The sequence below is a fragment of the Polypterus senegalus genome, chromosome 2 (genome assembly GCF_016835505.1).
Source record: "Polypterus senegalus isolate Bchr_013 chromosome 2, ASM1683550v1, whole genome shotgun sequence".
Lineage (NCBI taxonomy): Eukaryota > Metazoa > Chordata > Cladistia > Polypteriformes > Polypteridae > Polypterus > Polypterus senegalus.
In genome coordinates, this window is record NC_053155.1 from 150,787,710 (window position 1) to 150,793,709 (window position 6,000).

The window sequence follows — 6,000 nt, forward strand, 5'->3', positions numbered from 1 at the left end:
ATATCAGATTTTCAGTGAGAGTCTAGAGAGACCTTTACAGCAGTTATTCCTAAACAAAACAGCCTCTTCTGTATGGAAAATGAAATAGAGATGAGAGGTGCTGCAAAAGAAAACTTTGGAGAAGGAAAGAGTTGTTAGTCTTAAAGATAATTGGGAGAAAATTAGCAATAGGCATCAAGGAAGCATAGACTGGGTGGGTATCCCCAAAACATATTGAAAAAAGGACGTGGGATCCTTGAATGACAGAATGGACAACAAAGACCAATGGATAGACTCAAGACAAAAAATTAACAAGAAGTAAATTAAGTGTAATGTCAGTAATTTTTTTAACCCATTTAGTCCTGAACAAGTTCTCGGGGGGTGCCACAGCCGGTCCCAGCTATCATAGGGCACAAGGCAAGAGCAAATCCTGGACAGGGCACCAATCCATCACAGAGCAAACACACGCACACCCACAAACCACACACTAGGGAAATTCTTTGGACAGTTGGAGGAAACCGAAGCACCTGGAGGAAATCCATGCAGAGATGAGGAGAACAAGCAAACTTCACGCAGGGAGAACCAGGGATGCGAAACCTTATCTACTTACTGCAAGGCAACAGCGCTACCACTGTGCCACCCTAAGTGTAATTTAAAATCCTAAATTGAATATTTTAGATATTTAGGTTATTAAACAAATATGTGATACTGGTGAAAATAGATTTTCAGGAGATTTGGGGTGTAGAAGGAAGGTTACACTGCCAAACAGAGACAATGGATAAAGAGCGATTTGTAGCCCTGCTCTGACAAACATACAGAGGTGTCATGATATAGTGGCAGCCACCAAGAAAACGTTCAAAAAAATGATGCCATAAAAATAAGATCAAAATAAACAAGCAAAACAATGTTTCTAAAATAAGAAGAACAAGGACAATAAGCACCAAATTTGTTACAGTGAATTGGATGAGTACAAAAGTGAAAGATAATGTGCTGATTGCTATATGTTGTATATTTACATAAAAAGATGGATCATAAAGTGCTGCTACACAATAGGCAGCTTGATATGCATTAATTATACTGCCTAAAATACCTGAACCCACAGCTTAATCCTAGGCAGTGTCGCGGGGGCTGGAGCATAACCCAGCAAGCATAGGGTGCAAGACAGGAACAGTCCCTGGACAGGGCGCCAGTCCATCACAGGGGAGCACACACACACAGATAGGTACACCCATTAGGACCAATCTAGTCTCACCAGTCCACCTAACCTACATATTTTTGGACTGTGGGAGGAAACCAGAGCACCCAGAGGAAACCCAAGTTCTACATGGGTAGAACATGCAAACGCCATGCAGGAAGGATCTGACAGTGACCCTGGTCTACTTACTGTGAGGCACCATGCCGCCCTTTTATATGAATGTGGTACAAAAATGCATTCATTCCTTTCACTCTCTGATTGTGGTTTTACAAGTCAGGAGTCATGGGGAGCCAGGGTTCATCTTCACAGCAATGGACATGAGAAAGGAAAGAGTTCTGAACACGCCAACATAAATTTACATTTAGATCTGACAAACCACATCTTTTTGCACTATATAGGAAATGAAAAATTAAACATTCATACTCCAAAACAGAATGTTAACATTTACCTGAGATTCTAATCTTTCACTTTGTGAACTCCTGATAGCATCTGGTTTTTGTATGTTTGCAGCTGCATGATTTTTACATTTTGCAAAGCAAATGATACTAGGAAAAACAAACCTATTCAAATGTGTTCCTCCCTTTATTTTTACAAAAAATAAACCAAAGGCTTTTATGGTGTAAGGGCTGACTGCTGGTAATGTGAAGCAACTGTCTTTTTTTTTTTGTACAAATGATGATATGATCACTAATGCACCACAAAGGGCTTGTGCTGTGGTGTGGTTTACACTGTTTACCCTTTGCCACCCTTTAAGATCAGGCTCCTAGCTAACCTGACAAGATATTTTGTAAAAAATTAGTGAAGAGTTGGCATACCATAAAGCTTAATACACCATATATTTTATTTTGATGCAGCACACTGGAGCAGAATGTACAGGTGCTGTCTGCCATTTCTAAATACAGTATGTGGCTTGAGCTCAAGGCCCAGTCACATCCTGTGTGGGGTTTGAACGTTCTTCTGTGTGCCCAGGCATTTTGGTTTCCTCCCTCATAACAAAAAAGCACATATTCATTGAAGCTCGCTTGGTTTGTGGGCACCTAGGCCAGGGTCCTACCCTGCAATGAAGGGTTGATTGATGCATGTTTTGTGTTGAATACTTTAACAAAATGTATCTAACACTAGAAAATAACTGCAATATTCATGTTATTGCCATTCAAGAATAATGCGCAATGAGCAAAATAATAGCAACCATCTGGTTACCCATTTATAGCTGTAGCCCCTAGACAACATTGACAGCTATAATGGCTAACTTCAATCTGTTGTGAATTGGTGTTATTCTTCATCTCCCTGTCCCCCTCTCATGTAGCAATGAGTTTTGCATGAAATGTAAATAAAATTTCTGGATATCTATGAGTCCTAGAGCTTTCATACTGAAATTATGTAGCAGATTTTCATGAATTTAGAGAAATTGTGGAGAATGGCAGAGCTATAATAATAATAATACATTTTACTTAATAGGCGTCTTTCTTAGCACTCAAGGTCACCTTACAATAAAATTAAACAACGTTAGTAAAATGAAAACAAGAGAATGATAACAGGCAGTTAACTTCTATAGTGCTATAAGAGGATGTTGTGATGTGGGATTTTGCCTATAACTTGATAAATGTTTTGTATGTCTTTATTTATAATTTAGGCAAACCAATGTAATTTAGTTTTACTTTGGTGAGAGGTATTCGTGTTTGCACCCCCAGGATTTGGGGGGATGTGTCTTAAACCAGTTTGATATTTCGCTGCTAAAGTCTTTGTCTCATTCCCCACACAAAGCCAGGTTAGCTTAACATATGGTCTTGGGGGGGTCAGGTGTTAAGATGTTCTATTTCACCCATTGGCCTGAGATATGGCTGTTTGGAATTGGCTTGTCTCAGAGGCCTTTAAGTACCATGATGTCCTATTGGTTCTAGGAATTGGAGAGAACCTATAAATTTGCTTGCTCAACCACATTCTCTCTCTCTAACCAACATATGATGAAGAAGCATCTCTCTTGCTAACCTGTGATGATGAAGACAACACAATGAAGAGCACAGCTCAGCAGCCATATTGAACAGACATGTGGCTGAAAGCTGAGCACCAAAGATGATTTAACTAGAGACATTTTAAGTAACTACAAGTCTGTGTGCCACCTGAATTACACATCAACATCAAGTTGTATGGTTGCCAATATTCAAATGTAGTTTGCTTTTTTTCCTATTATTTATGAATATTATCAGTAATACATTATTTTATGTGTAACTTAACTCCTGCTTGTCGTTTTACTACATCTAATTGCCTGAGGTTATAGATATAGAAGGGAAGGTAGGGAGAAGTTATATACAGTGGTAAGTCTGTGAGATTAGGCATTCTAAGGCTACATATTAATAATACAATAGGGGAAAGTACTAAAGAGCAATATATATATTACTCTACCAAGATAAAACAGAGGACAAGCTGCCTGATGTTAAGAGTCTCTCTACCAGATAAACAAATTTTTGGAGCTGCATGGGATGGCAGTTGTTTTAAGGAGTTAGAATCAGGAGACTGATCAGTGTCAGATAAAACATGCCCAGGTTGTCACCAGCAGACAAAGAATTTAATAGCCACAGGTCCAGGAAATTAAACAATAATCACGGTGAAGAAACAGAGCAAGAGCAGCAGTAGCTAAAGTTCATGAAACTATAACTAAGATGTAAGAAGACTAAAACCACAGTCAGACCCAAAAAGAATTTGTAACTAGAGAGGCCTTTATCAAAAAATAATAACATTCAAGTTTTAGGTTGAATTCATAAACTTGGACAAACCAAGCACTCCAAAAGGCTGACCTTTATATCCTTGACAATCCAGCTGAGACTCCTGGTGTCACCACTAAAAACTACATCACAACTATCAGCAATGAAGTTCCAAAATGACAGTGCCCATAGACAAAACAAAATGTGACCATTAGAACCCTAGTTCTCAAACCCCCCAAAATGAGGCCTAAATTATGTTTTAGAGCTACAGGAAGCACATAGAAAAATTAAAAATCATACATTCAGCGGAAGCTGGCAGTCAATGAGGTTCTTTCATGAAGTAAAAAAAAAAATTCTCATATTGAAAAAGCTTCTTCAGTAAATATAAAGAGAAAAATGATAAATATATCTAGTACAGATAAAAACAAAAGACATGCAATACTCACCACATTTTCTAAACTAATTAAAAGCATTACATTGTTATAACATGATCACTCTGCCACCAAAATCACCCTGTTAATTTCTGTCTTCATATGTTTACATTTATAGATTTGGAAGACCATCTTGCACTGCTCTACCCACAAGATGCAGTTAGAAGTCAGAGGGCTCAGTATAGGACAGTGTATGGCTCAAGTGTGTTGTTCCTTTTGTTGGTTCTTAATAAGTTAGGTATTAACTTATGTTAAAAACATACTTTGCTGTTTGTTGTAATTGGCGTTGTTAATAATGCAGCAGGGAGTTTTTTTAATGAAATGGATAATGGTATAATTAGTAATTATAAAAAAAGTTTAAAATATTAATTTGCAGTTTCATATTTAATTGATGCTTTATACTGATGGGTCTTCTGGTTTAAGACAAAATTATTATTTATATGGTTGTGTGACTAACTTGTTAAATGTACAAAGGGACATACTGTAAACATATTACTTTTAACTTTAATATATTCCGTTTAAAATGATTCCAGTAACAATAACAATAGTAATACAATAATATGTTTTAGTTATATACCACCATTCCCCTGCTCAAAATGCTTTTTACTAAAAACTTGTACAAATCAAAGCAATTAATACATTCTAATATAAATGCGTTGTTACTGTATTGTATGATGAATGAGAGAATTATCAGTGACAGAGGGTTTCGTTCACTGATATTGGTATAGTTTAAACTCTAGAACAAAAGAATCGTAAGCGTAGCGAGTCGAGTTTCATGACTCAGGTGGCGCACATCTACTAGTATCAGCAATATGAAACAAGACACTCTGCAGGATATGCATGTATTTTAGCAATTAGTACAATTCACTGAAAAGAGCTGTTCATAAAGAATGAATCATTTGCAAGACAACCATCACTAACTCTGAAAAGAATGCAAATTCTAGTAAAACTTGAACATCTTGCCATGACTGGAATCACTCATTCATTGCTATTATTATCAACAAAAATAGGCAATATACCGTATTTACTCGTGTACCACGCGCCCTTGTGTAAGACACGCACCCTAATTTTTACAAAGAAAATCAGGGAAATCGTTTTGCCCCGTGTACAATGCGCATTGTGATTGTATAGGAAGCGTTTAGAGAGAGAGCATGAGAGTGCAAGCAAGTGAGAGAGAGAGACAGAGCGCGAGAGCGCAAGCAACCAAGCGAGAGATATCGCGAGTGCATGAGAAAGAGAGAGAGAGAGCACGAGCAACCGAGTGAGAGAGAAAGAGAGCGCGAGCAACCGAGCGAGAGAGAGAGCGCGAGCAACCTAGCGAGAGAGAGAGAGTGCGAGTAAGTGAGAGAGACAGCACGAGTGCGATAGCAAGCAAGCGAGAGAGAGAGAGAGAGAGCCCGATTCTGCGAGCAAGAGAGAGAGCGAGTGAGCGAGCCCAAGCAAATGAAGTAAACATTACAGAATGACATTTCCTCGTGTATGACACGCACCTGATTTTCTAATGCTAATTTTCAGGAAAAAATGTGCACGTGGTACACGCGTAAATATGGTACTCGTTACAAAAGCTCAGCTTTTCTCTTTTTTCTCCTGAATTTATTTACTAGTTACTAGTCTTATTTAAAATTACAATTAATCTGCCTTGTCACTGATAGTTGTCTCTAGAAATCAGATAAATGGATTTCAAATTGATTTT